Source organism: Tenrec ecaudatus, chromosome 1 (genome assembly GCF_050624435.1).
Source record: "Tenrec ecaudatus isolate mTenEca1 chromosome 1, mTenEca1.hap1, whole genome shotgun sequence".
NCBI lineage: Eukaryota > Metazoa > Chordata > Mammalia > Afrosoricida > Tenrecidae > Tenrec > Tenrec ecaudatus.
Window position 1 is genome coordinate 308,844,243 of NC_134530.1, and position 20,351 is coordinate 308,864,593.

The following is a 20,351-nucleotide window of genomic DNA, read 5'->3' on the forward strand; positions in this document are numbered from 1 at the left end:
AGTCAGGGTGCAGCATAGCAATGATGAAACATACAACTTTCTTCTGGATCTTAAATGCTTCCTCCCCCCGCCCCCACCCCACCATCATGATCCCAATTCGACATTACATATCTGGCTACACCAGAGGATGTGCACTGGTACAGATAGGAACTGGAAACACGGGGTATCCAGGGTGGTTGATCCCTTCAGGACCAGTGTTGAGAGTGGCAATACCAGGAGGGTGAAGGGAAGGTGAGTTGGAAAGGGGGGACTGATTACAATGATCCATATATAACCTCCTCTCTGGGGGACGGACAACAGAAAAGTGGGTGAAAGGGGACATTGAACAATGAAAGGTATGATAAAATAATAATTTATAGATTATCAAGGCATCGTGAGGGACTCAGAGGGAGGGGAAATATGAGGAGCTGATAGAAGGGGCTTAATTGGACAGAAAATGTTTTGAGAGTGATGAGGGCAATGAATATACAAATTTGCTTTATGCGACTGATGTATGTGTGGATCTTGATAAGAGTTATATGGGCGCTAATAAAATAATTTTTTTAAGTAACTGAGCTACTCATAGAAGAAACAACTTAGACAGATCTTCAAAATAAATTATGCTGACTGACAGATGCCTGATCCAATATGGGATCATATCATGCGATCCCATTTGTGTGAAATCTTACAAGAGACAAAACAAAAAAATGTCAACAGTTAGGTCACCCAGGGAAAAAAGAGGCACACCATGAGTTTATAAAATGATGAAGATACTATGTCAGTACAAAAGATGTCAAAATTCATTGAACTATAAACCTTAAATCTCCATTTTATGCTATGCAATTTATATCCATTTTAACAGTGATATAAGTAACAAAAATAATGGGATGCTGAATGGGCTTCTGAGATTCCAGAAGAAAGCCTGAGACACTCAGGAGAAAAGTGGTCTTCTGCTCCCCAGTGACTGTGGAGCACACTCAGAGAGCATGACGGTGCCAAGTTTACCACAGGGAGCATGGCTGATGGCACCTCCCCTAAGGTTCCTTCCCTCTCTTCTTAATCATTAATGCCAGGGGCTAATTAACTGTCCATGGGAGTGGGGCCCCAGAAACTTGGCAGGATTAATGAGCTGTTTTTCGCCATGTGATGGAAGCCCTAGGATACCTCCATCCACTCCCTCATCCTTTCTACCTCTACTGCCACTAAGTTTAGGTCAATTCCATGGACAAGAGTGGAATTCATTGGCCAAGGGGTTTGTGCCAAATGCTACCTCTGAACTAGGCGTCCTAGAACAGTGATGGTGGCTGAGATTTAGTTAGGGCAAGAGCCAGCTCCTATGGCTTTAAGTCTCACTTCTGTCTGTGCTACTCTAAGCACGTGATTTATCCTTTTTATACTTGAGCTTCTTCATCTAAAAACACAGATTTGTTAGTTAAGTGTGATCAACTTGGATCCTACCCATAGGGACCTTGTGTACAACAGATCAAAGAACTGCCCAGTCCTGTGCCATCCTGACAATTCTTCCCATACCTGATGCTCATTACTGAAACCACTGTGTCAAACAATCTTATTGCGGATCTTCCTCTTCCTGCTGCCCCTTTACTTTCACAAGCACAATGTCCATCTCCAGGGACTGACCTTTCCTGACCACACGTCCAAAGTATGTAAAACAAAGTCTCCCATCCGTGCCTCTAAGAACTCTAGCGATACTTCTTCCAAGAATTTCAGTGTGGACTAAACGCATTGTAAAGAAAACTGAAATCATCACAACCAGAGCAAGAGAAACGTCATGATAAGACAGAGAAAAATTTAATTGTCCAGGATTTGGTCTTGCTGGGTTCCACAATCAATGCTCATGGAAGCAACATTCAAGAGATCAAACAATGCATTGACCTGGGCAAATCTGCTACACAAAACATCTTTAGAAGGTTGAAAATCAAGGAGGTTACTTTGAGGATTAAGATGCACCTGATCCAAGCCATGGTGTTTCCAATCGCTCCATATGCATGTGACATTTGCTCATTGAATCATAAAGAGCAAAGAAGAATCAATGCATTTGAATTCTGGTGCTGGCGCTGGTGAAGAATATTGAAAAATAAAGATAGAAGGTAGTAGTAATATCAGAGCAAAATAGTTATGAGTTCTTTGACATGTGTAGTGGTAGAAATTCCAACCAAAATTATTGCCTAAGACCTCATTTTCAATCATTTCAGAGATGCCCATCCTTCCTTAGTTGCTTGTGTTTTCATTGTGAGCATCAAGTTAAAGATCTGACCAATACAGAAGCTCCTTGTCTTGGGAGAGGTCTGGCAGCAAGGCAGTAAGGAAATTCTGACAGGACTTCCGGTAAAGGACAAGTGTCTTCATCTCCTACAGTCCAACCATTTCCACATGTCTTCAGTAGTGGAGCCCTTATTTGAAGCTGAGCAGGATTTACCATCCTGGTGCTGTCAGTATGACTAACTTGGAACATGTTTTCATTCTCCAAGCTATACCTTCTTCTGTAAAACTAAGGTGATATAATCTAACTTGTGTTGTGAGATCCAGGTATTCAGAGATTTGTTTAGCACTGGGACTGGTAGATATGATAAATGCAAAAATAATCACCCAGTTATCTTTACTAGTACAGCAGAATTTCTATCTGATTCCTTGTTTTATCCTTGAAAAACCAAGTGCAATATTGCCTTTGTGTAAACCAGTAAAGAATTAAATACATACATAGAGTCGCAGAAGCACATGGCACTATAACATATGAATATATGCATTTTAAAATATAAAACAACAAAAATACATGGAAGTCGTCCTTGACTTTTGTTGGTGTCAGGAAAGAGGAGGACGAAAAAGAGAAAATGAAGACACGTCACAGTGCCTTGGCCTTTGCCTCCATGGGCCAGGAAACTGGCCTACCTGTCACCCTGTCCATAGCTCCAGAGTCATGGGCTAGATACAGAGAAGGTACCCCGGAGCTTGAGCACTGCTCCTGAGTCCCGGTGTCACGGTCTCAGGTTGGACAGCCTCCACTCCTTCAGACAGAGATCTTGTATGAGCTCTTCCAAGGTCTTTAGAGATTCTCTCTCTCTCTGCTGCTGCTCTTCAAAGTTGCCTCATACTTATACCCAGTGTGGTGGTAATGAAAACCGAAAAGAGAAACCATCCCCTCTCTTAGTGTTTGCACACTCCTTGTTTGCATAGGCTCACCTAAGACCCAACTGGGTAGAAGAGCCATCCAAGAATCCAAAGAAAACCTGTGAATGATGTGTTGAGAGAAACAACCTACATCTCATTGGGATCCTGGAACAAGAAGAAACCAAAAAATTACAGAGAAAATAGTACAAGGATTTGTGAAAGAAATGTTCACCAATATCTCTCAAGAGATGGCAAAAATTAATAAAGAAGCTTAAAAGACCCCAAATACGATTTACCTGGAGGAAGAGGGGAAGAGAGGTGGCGGACACGACTTTAAGACATATAGGAATCAAATTATCCACCTTCAAGGAAGAGGAGAAAATTCTTTAGAGCAACTACAGAAAAATGAACAGACACCTACAATGAAATTCTGGTAAGGATAAGCTCAGACCTCTTGGCACAAACCATGTAAGCAAGAAGACAATGCAGTAACATAAACCAAACTTGAAAGAAAATAAACTGCCAAGCAAAAAAAGTCCTATATCCAGTAAAGTTATCCAGCAAATATGAAGGAGACATAAAAATATTTCCAAACAAAGGAAATCTGAAAGAATTCACACAAACAAAAACATTACAAAAAAATTGAACAATGACTGTAGTCTAAAATTTTTCACTCCATCACAATTATATATATATGTATGTATTCATCCACATTATTTTTATCTCAAAAAAGGAGATAAAATTTAAAATCAATGTACAATACTAAGATTGCCTCAGACAACTCCCAGAAGATTGCACTACAGAGGAGAGCACTGAAGATGTAGCCCGTGGAGAGTGGTGGATCTGCTCAGACCACACTGGAGAAAAGTAAGAGGGGGAAAAGAGAGAGAGCTTGGACCGAATCCTGGCCCACCCTGCCCTGAGGACAATACTCCTGCTCAGAACACCCAAGGCACAGAGAGGACCATAGGGCCGGCCCCACCAAGAGAGATGACATCCCCTAACTGACCCACACTTAGTCCACACAACAGTACAGAGGATTCAGTTCAACTCACTTTCATGGAACAGTTAATATACTGGAAGTTCTCAAACTCATGAGGGCTGCTGGATCGTACCTAGGTCAAAGGGGCAGACAGCTGAGTCTTCAGTAGGCCATGCAGCCAGTTGGCCACAGGAAGCAAACAGAATGGCAGGTCATAAGCAGTCAGTCAGATGACAGGATCCCACTGTCTCAAGCTCAAATGATCGACACACCAGTAGCGTGGTGAAGAACGACTCCCAGGAACCTGAAGCTCTAGCAACATGATCCACGGGTTGCATGTCCCATGGATAGTGTGGCTTGCAAGTAAAGGAAGAGAATTAGCTAAGGCAACCACAAAGAGCAAGAAAGACAGGCGGGTGCTTGCCAAGCCGTTTATCTATTTGCCCTCCAATCAAACAGCAACCATATAGATACCACGTGTTCCCATTGGCCAGGTTGGCACAATGAGTAGACTTGAAGTTTGGAGAATGTACCCCAAGACATACAGCAATCCATTAGAGCTCAAACCAGTCCCTTGAATCCTTAATCTGGCAAATTTCTAAGCACACACTGTTGCTTTCACAACATAAGTAAATACACCAGCATCATTAGGATTTATAATCAAATGGGTCTTTAGGTAAAAGCTTTGCTAATTCCACCCTAATAGTTTCCTGACAACCCAGCATTACAGAGATCATAGTACTAGCCCTCTCTCCATTTCTGAAGATCTCTTCTGCTTGGGGAGCAGGGTTTTTTCTTTGTCCAATATCACCTTCTTCATAGACAGAGACCCTTGGAATCAGAGGTCTCCTCTTTCAATACTGTAACAGTTGTCCTGTGCCCATTTTCCAGTGAGATTATGACCAGCTCCAAATGATCACACACAGATTCTCAAGTGAACTTGTAAGTGATCAAACACTACAGTACACTGTGAGTTGTAGAAATACAAAGGAGAAAAAGAAGTGATAGAACAAATTAAATTATACGCACTCCTATTCGCTTTTCAAGGTTTATCTCCACCTTTTTAGAGCCCCTCTTAATCCTGAGGAAATAGAACAGAAAATATGCTTAAAGTTGAATCATTCTCCTCTCTTCTTCCTCCCACCCCCAAACCGCCCCTAGTTCTCTCGTCCAGGAGCCTACACCTTAAAGCCAATGAAGGAAATGAGGAGAATCTTGCCTTGAGTCCGAAGAGGAGGAACTCAGGGACCAGATCAGTCTTTGCCAATGCTTCTCTAATCTCTATCCACTGCCCACATATCTCTTGATCTGGATGTCTGATAGCCAACATGCAACATCTCCACTTGGACTTCAGTCCAGGAAGCTGTGACCCAGAGCCACCTTCTTTCTCCACGTGAGCCTACTTGTTCTGCACTCCGGTCACGTGTCTACTCAATATTGCCTCCTAAATCATTCTCTTATCAGTCTTCTTCTCTCCATCTTCACAGTGTCTACTGTGCTTGGTTCCTGAACATTGCTGATTTTTAATGTACAGCCTTTCCACTGGTGTATCAGTCAGCGTAAATTACCTGATGCTTCAGTAACAAAACTGAAATTCTGTGACTTCCCCACCCTAACCAGACCCACTGCCATCAAGTCCACTCCAGCTCCTAGAAACCCAACTCTAGAGGACATATTTTAACTGCTTTGTAAGGTTTCTAATCTGTCAATGTTCACAGAATAAGAAAGCTTCATCTTTCTCCCACAGGACTGCCTGGAGGGTGGGGGGGGAGCCTTGAACCACGGTCCTCAAGGTTGACAATTCAATGTTTAACCCATAGAGCACTAGAGATTCTTCTCAAAGACTTAAAACAGGCTTTGTTTTTGTTTTGCTTTACTTTTTTTGGGGGGGGTGGGGGGGTTGGTCCTATCGACATACCTTAAGAGATGTTTCAGGAGGTTCAATTCGAGACCACAGCAATAAAGCAAATATTGCCCAAAAGTAAGTGGTGGATTTAGTGTTTTCTCTATGGCTATGCAAGCTTTGTTTACACTGTGCTGTCGTCTCTTAAGTGTGCAAGAGCATTATAAAAAGGTGTTGAAATATTGTGAGAGTTACCAAAATGTGACACAGAGACACAATGTGAGAACTTGCTGTTAGAAATATGACTTGCCACTTTGGGCTGCCACAAACCTGCACCTTTCAGGTGCAAAGCACAATAAAATGAAGGACGCCTGCTTTTCTACAGGGACACAGTCATGTCATCCTCACTCCAACACACCAGCTCACAGAATATATGATTGGCTGAACTGAGCAGGTCAGGGTCTCACTTGCCTGCCCATCCCCAGAGGTCAGCAGCTGCCCCCCTGAAATGAGGACACTGGAGAACAATCCCTGGAATTCCTGACCCCTTGAGAAATGAACAGCCTGTCTGCCAGAGCTGATCAACTACATCCTGAGACATAAATCTTACTGATGCAGCATGGACACCCCCGCCCTCTCGCCCCGCCCCACTCCCGCTCCCTGCTTTCCTTTAAAAACCCCGGACCCCAGGGAAAGCCAGAGATTCTCCTGGGCTACATGCTAGACCATGGGGTTTCACCAGGAGCTCCCACCTAATAAAGCTATTTCTGTTTCTTCGCTCCCTTTGTCCTGTGTGTTACCTTTGTCCGTCTCCCTGTGCCTCAGTTTTCCTCTCAATAACTACTTACTTTGATATTGTTTATTGCTGGTATAAACAGGAAGAATAAATGTAGTAAGTGGTAAATTGATTACTAGAGCTTCCTCCTTCTGATGGCCTCTGACTTTGACTGGACTTTGGGTTCCCAAAGCACATTTCTAGGCCGAAGCTTGAAGGCACAGGGAAAAGAAACCCGCCGTGTTGCAGGAATGAGAACAGGAGTGTTTGAAAGAGTACATTAAGGCCGACTGCCTCCCTGCCTCTAGCCTTGTCCAGTTTAAGTGGTCTTCCATTCTGCTTTGAGAACAATTGCTCTAAAATGCAAATTTGATCATAGTCTTTCTTAACCAAAAATAATAAATCGGTATCTGTAAAATAGAGTCCATATTCTAGGAGGGTACATAGCCAAGGCCCTTTAAGAACAAATTCCACATTCCTACTTTCCTGATATTTTCAGCCACATCTCTAGGTCAAGTGCACTCATCACTCGTTCTGTACACCAACAAGGCCTGTGTACATGCCTCTAATGGGGCCCATTTCATAGAGTCATAGACACATCCTTTGACTGTCTCTCCAGTGGATGTAGGAACCTTAAGAATTTCCCTCACTGACCCATAATGCTACAGGGGACAACACCGGAGCCACAGTGTGAGAATTGCTCCTGTCTGACACCACCACACTGAGGTGAAACACTAAGGGTGTGCAACAGAACAGAAAGGGGAACAGAACAACAAAGTCCCCAGGAATACCCAAAATAGACTATGGGGACAGGACATGGCATCCCAACAAATTCAACCAGAAAACACTCCTAAAAGTCCACAAATACACCTTGACCTTTTTACAGGCTTTTCTCTTTGTTTGTTTGTTTTGGGCATTGGTTTTTGTCCTTGTCATTATGTTTTCTTTTGTTGCTTTGTTTTCCTCTGTCTTCTTTTTTGTGTATTTTATTTTCTGTGAAGGTCTATCAAAATAAGATACGTGGGGTAAACAATCTGGAGGGAAAATTAATGGGAACGGAGGTTCTGGAGGACATGGGAGTGGGGAGGGAGGGGAAAGGAAGTGGGTGTTAGCAAGCCCAGGGCCAAGGGAAAAACAAGTGATCCAAAATCAATGGCAAAGAGGGTGTAGGAAGTCTGCTAGAGCTTGATCAAGGGAAATGTAACAAAGAGGAATAACTGAAACCCAAATGAAGGCTGAACATGATAGTGGGAAAAGAGGTAGTTAAAAAGAAATAGAGGAAAGAACTTGAAGGCAAAGGACATTTATACAGCTCTAAACACAAGCATGTAAATATGTTTATATATGATGATGTGGAAATAGATCTCTGTACATAAATTTATAGATTAAGTATTAAGGTAGCAGATGGATATTGGTCCTCCACTCAAGTACTCCCTCAATGTAAGAACACCTTGTTCTATTAACCTAGCATTCCATGATTCTCACCTTCCCAACATGATCGCTGAAGACAAAGCAAGTGCAGAAGGAAATGTGATGAAGAAAGCTGATGGTGCCTGGCTATCAAAAGATATAGTCTTAAAGGCTTGAAGATAAAGGAGCAACCATCAACCTCAGAATCAACAAAGCCTACATGGAAGAAGGACACCAGTCTGTGAGATCATGAGGTGTCGATGGGATCAGGTATCAGGCATCAAAGACCCAGAAAAAAATTTGTATCATTGTGAATGAGGGGCAGTGTGGAGTAGAGACCCAAAGTCCACCTATAGGCAACTGGACATGCCCCTTACAGAAAGGTTGCGGGGAGGAGATGATCCAGTCAGTGAGCAGTGTAGCCCCAATGAAACATACAATTTTCCTCTAATTCCTAAATGTTTCTTCACACACACACACCCATTATCATGATCCCAATTCTACCTTACACATCTGGCTAGGCCAGAGGATGTACACTGGTACAGATCAGAACTGGAAACACTGCAATCCAGCACAGATAAACCACTCAGGACCAATAATGAGGAAAGAAAAGGGAAGGTGGGGGAGAAAGGGGGGACCAATCACAATGATCTACATATACCCCCTCCCTGGGGACGTCCAACAGAAAATGGGTGAAGGGAAATATTGGACAGTGTTAGGCATGAAAAATATTAATAATTTATAAATTATCAAAGTTTCGTGAGAGACCAAGGATGTGGGGGGGGGGGCGAATAAGGAAACTGATACCAAGGGCTCAATTAGAAAGACAATGTTTTGAGAATGATGATGACAACCAATGTACAAATGTGTTTGACACATCGGATGGATGTATGGATCGTGATAAGTGTTGTACAAGAACCCAATAAAATGATTTTTAAAAGACAGAACTTTAACAATGACTACTGTCATAGGTCAAAAAAAGGTTTAACAGGAAAAGATATATTTTTTTATGGTTGCCAAGAGTGGGAGGAGACAGGCTATGTTCCTTGCTATAAGGTGGAACCATGTTAATCTATGTGAAAGGAAGACAATATGGAGATAGAGCAGACACTGGAACAAGTTTCAGTTAAAGACAACAAAGTAAACACTATTACTTATATACACCTGCAATAATAGTAATCCACAAGTAGATACATGAATGGATAGACATACAGTGGTTGTGGAAAAGAAAGAGGGGGTATACTCACAATTATATAGGTTTTGACAAGGTAGATATTTGCCCTTGACACCTCCAATTCACAATGTGCACATGGAAGCAACAGTCAAGAAAGCAAATGACATATTGCATGGGTAAATCTTTTCCAAAAGATTCCTTTAGAGTGTTGAAGAGCAAGGAGCTAATGCCAGGGGCTTAGGTGGAGAGAAATGTTTTGAGAATAGTGAAGGCAATGAATGTAAAATGTTCTTTACACAATTGATGTATGTATGGATAGCAATAAGAGCTGTATGAGCCCATAATAAAACCATTTTTTAAAAGTTCATGAAAAAATAAGTGTTAAAGAGCAAAGATGTTGGAAGCAACCCAAAGTTCCCATCAACTGGCGATTGGTTTAAAAAACTGGTATATACATACAGTGGAGTCCTATGCATCACTAAAAAGCAGTGATGAATGTATGAAGCACATCTGTGCCTGTGAAGAACTAGAAGAAATTATGCTAAGTGAAGTCATTCAAGCACAAAAGGACAAGTACAACATGAGTTCGCTGAAGCAAGCTTCTAAAAAAATGCAAAAGGGGCATAGGGAAAATGCTACTATATACAAACATTCCTGGGGTGATGACCAGGTAATATGTCAGGGACCAAATCAAATATGGGGATACACATGGTACACAACTAAAAAGGAGGTGGGGAAAGGAAAACAAATAAATAATTAAAAAGATATGGGTAGTGGGGGCACAACACACTAACCCACCCAAGGGGAGAGTATTGTTTATATCTACACAGGGAAAGAGAGAACAGAATTCAACCCAGACATCAACCCAGTGCTCCAAGGTGTGAGTGCAACATGCCCGTGTGGAGTAGGAGACCAATCAAGAGGTCTGGGGGGTAGGGGAGGCAGGCCACAGGTCACCTGCTTATTCCTGCAGAAGAATTTATTTCAAAGGATGACATTGAATCTGCAGCTCTGGGAGAAGGACTTATCTGATCAGATCACATGGGTGCTGATGAAGGGGGAGGAGGAGAGCGTGGAGCACATCCTGGCCCACTAGGCCTGGAGGAAGATGACCCCAATTAGAGCAGCCAGTCCACAGAGAGGACCACATGGCCAGCCACATTATGAGACATGACGCCCCTCACTGACCCATAGCTCTACGGAGGACAACACCAGAGACATGGTGTGGGAATTTCACCAGATCTGATCCCACCACACCGAGGCAAAACACTAAGGGGAGTGCAACAGAACAGCAAGGGAGTGGTGTGGTGAGGTCTCCAAGGAATGCTGAAGGTGGACTTTGGGGCCAGGGCGTGGTGCCCCAACAGACTGGACTGGAAAACACTCCTAAGTGCCAACAAATGACCCTTTAACTAACTACAAGTTTTTCTTTCTTGTTGTGTTTGGTTTTGTTTTTTGTCGATGGTTTGTTGATGTTTTGTTTTATATTGGTGCTGGGTGGTGCTCTGTCTTGTGTTTGTGCATGTTATTATCTCCGCTGGTCTGTCTAAATAACAATGGCTTGATGAACAATCTGAAAGAGAAAACAACTGGACCAACAGTTCTGGAGGAACTTGGGAGAGCAGGAGATGGGGGGAGAGGAAGTGGTGTTAACAACCTCAGGAACAAGGGAACAACAAGTGATCCAAATTGGTGATGAGGAAGGTGTGAGAGGCCTGGTAGGGCATGATCAAGGGTAATGTAACAAAGAGGAATTGCTGAAATCCTGGTGGGGACTGACCATGATAGTGGGACAGGAGGAGAGTCAAGGAAAATAGAGGAAAGAGCTGCGAGGCAAAGGGCATTTATAGAGGTCTAGATGAAGACATGTATATATGCAAATATATTTACATATGAGGATGGGGAAATAGAGCTACGTGCATACATTTATAGATTTAGTATTAAGGTAGCAGAAGAACATTGGGCCTCCACTCAAATGCTCCCTTAATGCAAGAATACGTTCTTCTATTAAATTGGCATTCTATGATGCTCACGTTCCCGACACAACCGCTGAAGACAAAGGGATGCATTACCAAATGTGCTGAATTAAATCTGATGGTACCCAGCTATCCAAAGAAATAGAGTCTGGGGTCTTAAAGGCTTGGAAGTAAATAAAGTCCCTCTAGCTCAGAAGCAACAAAGCCCACATGGAAGAATCACACTAGCCTGTGCAATCACAAGATGTCAAAGGGATCAGGTATCAGGCATCATGAGAACAAAAAATCTTACCATAGTTAATGAGGGCAGGAGTGCAGAATGGAGACCCAAAGCCCATTTGTAGGCCACTGGAGAGCCCCTTGCAGAGGGGTCTCGGGTAGGAGACAAGCCAGACAGGGTGTGATGTAGCAACGATGAAAAATACAATTTTTCTTTAGTTCTTAAATGCGTCCTCCCACTCCCACCCCCAACCCCCACTATCATGATCCCAATTCTAAATTGCAAGTCTGGCTAGACGAGAGAATGAACACTGGTACAGATAGGAACTAGAAGCACTGGGAATCCAGGGCGGATGATCCCTTCAGGACCAGTACTGTGAGTGATGATACTGGGAATGTAGACAAAGGGTGGGTTGGAAAGGGGCAGGCCAAGTACAAGGATCTACATGTGACCTCCTCCCTGGGGGGCTGACAACAGGAAAGTTTTGGTGAAGGGAAATATCAGACAGGGAAAGGTATGACAAAATAATAATATATAAATTATCAAGGGTTCATAAAGGAGGGGGGGATGGAAGGGAGGGAAAAAATGAGGACCTGATGTCAGGTGCCTAAGTGGAGAACAAATGCTTTGAGAATGATGAGGGCAATGAATGTACAAATGTGCTTTACACAATGGATGTATGTATAGGTTGTGATTAGTTCTATGAGCCCCTAATAAAACAATTTTTAAAAAAGAAATGATTAGTCCAATGGACTAATTGAATACACAAACATCAGTCTCCATGACCCTGGAATCAGAAAAAATGGATGGTGTCCAGCTACCACTAGAAACTCCTTTAAAAGGGATCACATTAGAAGGTCTTGAGTAGAGTTGGGGATAAAAACATACAGCAGAACTAAAATTCATGGAAAAGATTAAATTTACTGGTGGAATTCTTGGAACGATGGCTCTGGGTTGAGATCTGGAAGTGAACTCATCCTCATGCTTCAATTTTCAGCCAATCGAAATTCAGGTCTGTACAGTGAACGAAAGCACTGCTAAGGCATGCACATGATAGTGGAAACAACTATTGGAGATCAAAAGGGTGGTGTTCATCCAAGGACATGTTCAGAAGGGCTGGGAAAGAAGGAAGTGGAAAGGCAGAGGGAATGTATATTCAATGGCGGTAGAATAATTTGGGAAGGATACTAATAATGGTTGTACAACACTGAGTTAGTTAAAGTGTATTGTGCCAACCTGGCCGATAAACAAATGTGGGGTTAATTGAAGGGTGGAGGGATAAATGGCTCAGTGAGCCTTGCCTTTCTAGTTCTCGAGTCTCTTGCTTTGTGATGGTCGGACCAGGATGCCGCTACCTTAGCCAGTTCCCTGCTGCAGCTGGCAAGGCTCACTCCCTGCAAGACATCCCCAAGGAGAAGGTGCATGGACCTATCCGGATGTAAATCTGGGTGCTCGAGTGCCCATGAGGAGACTCTGCCAGCGCTGAGATGCTTATACATTCACTGAATCAGCTTCCATCCTGCTCTCAGCATGATAGTGTGTGTTTTCTGAGATGGAGGAAGACTTTGGATTGGAGTCAGACATACGAGTAAAACTTGGACTTGTGGGGTTGGGCAGCAATGGAATGGGATATTTCTTGATGTGCACTTACTTCTGTATAAAACTCTCTCATATACATGAGTTTCTGTGGATTTTTTTTCCACTAAACCACCCGGACTAACACATTATGGTAACTTAGGAGTGGGATATTGGAGAAACAAATCATAAAATTGAGAGTAGATGTTTTTGTTTTGTTTTTTATCTCTCCCTCATGGTAATTTCTCTTTGCTAGGCATAGGTCAGATAAAGCCACACTATTGACTTGGTTCTGTTTGGGGAAAAAGATGGGAAGCAGAAAAATAGATAGTTTGAAATCCCACTTGATTTCGACCATTAAAATTTGATCTTTAGATGGGTTTAGGCCACATCTGAATAGAAAGTTATACAAAGAATGATATTCCCCAACCAGTGCTTTGGACTACTCAGGAACGAGCAGTCTTTGTCAGAAGCTGGAAAAATATCTGGAACCATGAAGCAAATTAACCTCTAGAACTGAATGCTACAGGGGGCCTGCGAGCAGGCTGAAATGCTTGCTGGGTGACCACCTGAATCTACTTGTTGAGTTGGAGAGGGAGAAATACACCAATAAAGAGACGGGTTGAGCTTGGCCACTGACACCTGTGGACTTGGTTTACAGGGAAAAAAGGAGAAGATAAAAGCAGGTTGACTGGTCTAAAGTTCATGACCTAGCACAAGGGGGTTACGCTTGTTGAGTATTAGTGAGAACCCATGGTCTAAAGGCAAGGCGACCAATGGGAACCCTGTGGAGATGGAGTGAGGTAGCCCACAGTGAGTTGACCAGTACCTGACCAGATGGAGATTTTTGAGCCTGTGAACTGCTGCATATTATTGCTGACTTCATGGATGGCCCGTCCGGATGTGACTTTGCTTATGGATGCAGACTTTACAAGGTTCCAAGTGAGAAGAAAACTCTTCATGTCGAAAATATGATTGTTTTCTCAGAGAACTTGGCTGATGTAAGTAGGAAGTATATAAATTGGGTACTAAAAAATGGGGGGATCAAGGAATGAAGTGGTTGTATTACAAACTTTCATGGGTGGGAACATATTCACAGGATTATAGGATTCAGGTGTAGCTGTTACTTAATTGCAATTGTGAAGCTAAATAATTATGTACAGGAGCCAGGTTGGCAAGGGGTGGATTGAGTTAGTTAAATGTACCAGCCTGGACTATAAACGCATGTGTCTTTAATAGAAGGATGGAGAGATAAATGGATCAGTGAGCCTCACCTTTCTAGTTCTAGGATCTCTTGCTTTCTGATGGTCGGACCAGGATGGAGCTGCCTTAGCCAGTTTCCTGCTTGAATGGGCAAAGCTCAGTTCCTGCAAGACATCCCTGAGGAGAAGCCACGTGGACAGAATCCAATGCAGCCCTGGGTGCTGGAGCACCCTTGTCAAAACCCCTGCCAGCGCTGAGATGCTTATATATTCACTGATTTGGCTTTCCTCCTGCAGTCAGCATATCTGCATCCGTTTTGTGAGATGGACTAGGACTTTTTGGATTGATGTCGGACCTATGGGTTAATAGTGGACTTATGGGTTTGGGCAGCACTGGGTTGGAATGTTTTCTTTAATGTGCACTTAACCATTATATAAAACTCTATTTTTTAATCATTTTCTTGGTGCTCATACAATTCTTAGCATAATCCATACATACATCCATTGTGTCAAGAACATATGTTCATTTGCTGCCATCATCATTCTCAAAACATTTGCCTTCTACTTGAGCCCTTTTATATACTGCTTAATTTCCCCCTCCCTCCCTACTCTCCCCTACCTCATGAACCCATCATCACTCATAAATTATTATTATTTTGTCATATATTACACTGTCCAATGTCTCCCCCTGCTTTTTTCTCAGCTGTCCATCCCCCAGGGAGGAGGCCATACGTAGATTTCTATAATCGTTCCCCCTTTCTACCCCACATTCTCTCCACCCTCCAGGCATCGCCACTCTCACCACTGGTCCTAAAGGAGTCATCTGTCCTGGATTCACTGTGTTTCTGGTCCAGCCAGATCTGTAAGGTAGAACTGGGATCATGATAGTGGCACCGGGGGAGGGGGAAGGAAGCACCTAAGAATGAGAGTAAAGTTATATGTTTCATCATTGCAACCCTGCACCCTGACAGGCTCATCTCCTCCCAATAACCATTCAGTAAGGGGTATCTGGTTGGCTACCAATGGGATTTCAGTCAAAACTCTCTGTTATACATGAGTTTCTGTGAATTTGTTTCTCTAAAGTACCCAGACTAATACAGTGATGTTTGAATCCCCTTGTGTATAGCCTTTCAAAGAGACAACTCTCTATATACTGACAATAAAGAATTGTTTTACAAATAAATAGAAAATGCATAATAAGCAAATAATATGGTGACATGTTTAAAATAAGTAAATTAAATGCATATTAAATTAACTTTATATTAACCATGTGTACATATATGTGCTTATGTTTATGTTGATGTTTACATATGTCTGCCACTTATCATTATATTATCTCAGTTTGAATTCAAGTTCAAAAACTTCTCTGTAAAAATGAATGTATTCAGCCTTTGCTTGTTCTTGCCCTCATGTAGAGATCACTGAAGATATATATGAGTGCTAGAACAAAGTGTGGTGAAGAAACTAGATGGTTCCCAGCGATCAGAAAGAACAGCACCTGGGGTTTTAAAGATTTGACTTCAAACAAGCAGCCATCTAAGTGAGGAATCAACTAAGTCCACATGAAAGAAACACATCAGCTGGTGTGATCCAAGGATTGTAAATAATAGAATACAAACCTGAAGGATGGAATGGTATCAGAGCTTAATTTGGAACATCTGGTTTGACAAGCCTATGAGCAACAATGGAAACCCAAAATTCATTTGAAGGTTCCACGCGTAGATTAAACCACTGGTGCATCCCCTTGGACCATAGTTGGGGGATGTGACTGTCTTAGTTCCAGAGAGACCGCATTATAAAGTTGATTGTGGCACATACACTCAGGTTAAAATGTAATATCTTATCATTTCATCTCCAATTTTAAATTTGTCCTAGTTTTTAATATTTTCTGCTTTCATTTCTATTTTTCCCTCTGTTTTATGCTATTCTTATTAGATTTTCTTGTTGTTTTGTAAGAACCTAGCTACAACAGATTGTAGTCTCATGGTTATTTGATGCCCCTGAACTATACCTCTAAGAAGGCTCAATAGCAGACCAAGATTTTACTTCTCTGAGCAGGTAGAACAACCTTGATCTGAAGGCTAGGCATCTAGTTGCAATTCTCCATTTGAAGATGACCAGAAAGTTTCTCCACTTATATGTCTAATGCCTGAAGGTCTACAAAGTCATGTGGTCCAAGAAAGTGTACTCTCTGTTTGTGCCATCCCTGACCACAAGAAAGGTTTCTTATAGAAGTCTAATATTCCTGAGTCTTAAGGGAGTTGGAGTGGATATCCTTGTTTTAAGCTTGAATGGTTGTACAACAGCTGGTATGTGCAGCAGAACCCTTGTCTGCTCTGGGTTCTAGCAAAAGTGAAGTCCCCGGAAAACGGTTCCAAGGAATATTCCCAAGGATGTGACATGCATGGCCCCAACAGTCAAGCTTCCATGGTGTTATCACTGTTGTTTTTGATGTTATTAGTTTTCTGTTGGGTTGATTCCAACTCCTAGTGACGCCATGAGTATGAAGTAGAATCCTTCCCAGGTGATTCAGAGCTTTGAGTTCTGAGAAGCGGGTCACCAAAGCTGTCTTCCTTGGTGCCTCTGTGTGGGTTCAAACTCGCAAACTTTTCAGCTTAACCACGTATGCCACATAGGGGTGATAAATGTGAGACCAAGGAATATGTCCTTTACAGTGTAGTGGTTACTGGTTGAGCAGCTAACTTCTTGGTCAGAATTTTGAGGCCATTAACTGCTCTGTGGGAGCAAGATGAGGCTCTCTACTCCCATACGGAGTTACCATCTTGAAAACCCACAGGGGTGTTCTTCCCTGATCTATAAGTTCCCTATGAGTCAGAAATGACTCAATGGAGGAGAGTTTGGTTTGGGAAGTTTTACTTGAAGAAGATGGGCATATTGTGCCCTAGGACATGGGACGCCTAGAAACGTCAGTGATGTGCATCTTCACGGGGTCTAACTCCCGCAGCCTGACACGTCTTGTTTATGCAACCAAAATATTTCCACTTCTCGCTAATCCCATCTGAAAAATAAGGGGTCACTGTGGTAGTGGAGCCACGGAGAGCTCATGGAGGGTCCAGACCTGTGTCTCTTGGTGCACTAAAGCCAACTGATGTTAGCTCATGACAACAGGTGCTTAAATTTTCAGGAATTGTGGGAATCATATTTTGCACACAGCCACAAATAAAACTAAAATTATACAACTTTATGTTGCTAAAAGCAAAGGTCATAAATACTCAAAACTCTCATTTCCTTATTATTTTTATTATATTTTATGACTCTCCAAGCTTCTGAGGTCATTAGCTTGAACTGGAAAATAGAAATGCTATATATGTGACTCTGGGTAGTAGAAACGATATTCACATGTCTCTGAGTAACAGGAGCACTATATAATGGCATCATAGGATGGTCTTCTCATGTGCATATTGACATGTCTCTGAGTAATAGAGGCGCTATATAATGGTATCATGGATGGTCTTCTCATGTGCATATTTTCATGTCTCTGAGTACTAGGGGTATTGTATAGTGGTACCATAGAATGGTATGTCCAGTCCATATGGGTATTGACATGTCCCTAAGTAAGAGAAATACTATATAATGGTATCATAGAATGGTATACTCATGTGAATATTGACATTCTCTGAATAGCAGAAGGTTTATGTATTGCTATCATGGATGGTCTGCTCATGTGCATATTTGCATGTCTCTGAGTAATAGAGAGATTGTATAATGATACCATAGAATGGTATGCTCGTGCGCATCTCTTCCCAACAATATGTTCAGTGATGCTACGCTGGCACCTAGACCTGGATGTGGGGGGAATACTTGCACTACAACAATTTAAAAATTCTCTGATCAGGGCTTTCTTACATGGAGTAGAGTCCTTGGATGGAACAAAGAGTAAAGTGTTCTGGTGCTAACTGAAAGACTGAGGGTTCAAAACCACCCAGATGCACCTCAGAAAAAGTCCCTCTTCATTAACTTGAAAGAAAGGCCAAGTAAGATGCTTCCAAGAGCTGCCAGCCACTGACATCCCTGTGGAGCACTCTTGTGAAAGTCATGGATTGGCCACGAGTCTGGAGCCTCTCTGACGTCATTTTTTTTTTCTCACTCTTACTGTTTGCACCATTGTTCCTTTAAACCCTATCATGGCTGAAGACTGTGAACATCACTAGATATGTGCATCCTATGATACAGATGAAAACTGCTTTGGCCCTACTTCCTGCAGTGCTTGGAAAGAACACACTCATCAAATCAGTAATCACATGGTCTGGACCTTGAAGTCATTTTCATCAAACAGGACAGCTGAATTTCAGGCTACTGCTTGGTTGAATTTGTTGTCGTCCATTGCTATCTTTCAAGATCTAATTCGTTTTTGTAATGACTGGCCTGATGACTTCCATGGGAACTATAATAGGACAATCACCATGACATCCTTTCAGGTGGCAACAATCTGTGTCATTACCCTTGGATTGCAATACCGTTCTTTATTTGTTGTGCATGGAAGGGGTGGGGGAGGTACAGGTCAACAGATCCAAGGCCTCTTCTACTTGAATTTCCTCATGACCAAAGAACTAATATGGGGAATCTTCCAAATGATGAACAGGCCCATTCCAATTATGCCTTCGGGCACAGAAAGCATGATTAACTGGGTAGATTCATGGACCTAGTCAATCCACTGTGATCTGAACTTTGGCTAAGACGCCATGCTTTAGCTGTCCCCACATGCCCCCACTCTACAAGCCCCCACACTAACTGAGTGAGCATGGTACGATTCTGTTACATCGTATGAGGATTAGAGTCATTGTCCTAAGTGTTCTTCTAAACTTGGGCTTTGAGAATTCTATATTCCTGCACTGTGTGGAGGTCAACTCAGAGAAAAGAATTAAGTAGAAAAGCAAGAAGTTGGGGGATCTACAATTAAAGCGAGGTGTTAAATGAATGAAATGCAGGCTTGACAGGAATACCTGGAGGCCTAAGCAGAGACATTGCCCTTGTTTATCCTACTCATAAAGAGAAGGAGTAGGGACCATTTCCCTTCCCAGGGGACTGACTACTGCTGGCAAGTTCCCTATAGATAGTCCCTTCTTCCTCCATCACCTTTGGTGCCTAATTAACTGCCTGTGAGCGGTGACACCCCAGGGTCTTCGCAAAATTAACAAGCCTTTGGTCTCCACAGGGTGGGAGTCCTGGGATCACCCTACCTCTACCCCCACACCCCATCTGCCTTCTTACCTCTAGCACCGAAGCAGAGGCTAACTTCTCCCTGGGCTGAGGGGAAGATCATTGGTAAAGAGCTTCACAGCAGAGAGGTACCTTTGACCTCCATTGGCCTCATCTTCTAGCAGAACTGTGGTAGGAAGTGGGTGGGGGTTTCTACAGTCAGTCCACCTTCATTCAAATACCAACTCTGGTGCTTCCTTGCTGACTTGCCTTAGGCAACTTATTTAGCTTCTCTTTGCCCAACTCCTTTACTTTAAAAAGGAGATAATAATACATACAGTAGTTATGTGGGATATTCTGAGGTTATTGGTAATGTTTAACGAAAGTCTAAGGGTGGGAGAAAAAGAATCTTGATTTGTAGTGAGTGTAAATTTCCACCATGTAAATATTGCCAACATGGCTCTTTTTATTGGAAACCAGCAAAAACAGGCTCACAAAAATTCCTGTAAGTTTAATAATCAAGAGCAGGTGGGAGCATGCTTTATTATGCCACTCATAAACCTAGTGCTGAGAACAGTGTCTGATAATAAGTATTAGCAACTATTATTTTGAACAGAAATCTGACCAGCCACTCAAGGATGCTTTCTCTTTCATTTAATTTTTGTGGTTCTCTATTGTCAGCGTCCACACTAATGTTGCTAGCTGTGGTTGAGTTGGTCTTTCACTTGTAACAACCCGTGGAAATGGGAGGCACACTGATGCCCAGTTCTATGTTATCCCCAATGACCAGTTTCAGATCAGATATCTGTAAATTCATTGGATGATTTTTGTAAGTAGACAGTCAAGCCTCTCTCCTTAATCTGTCTTAGCCTGGACAGTCTGTTGGCACCTCTACAGCATCACAGCAACATTCAAGCATGACAGGTGGT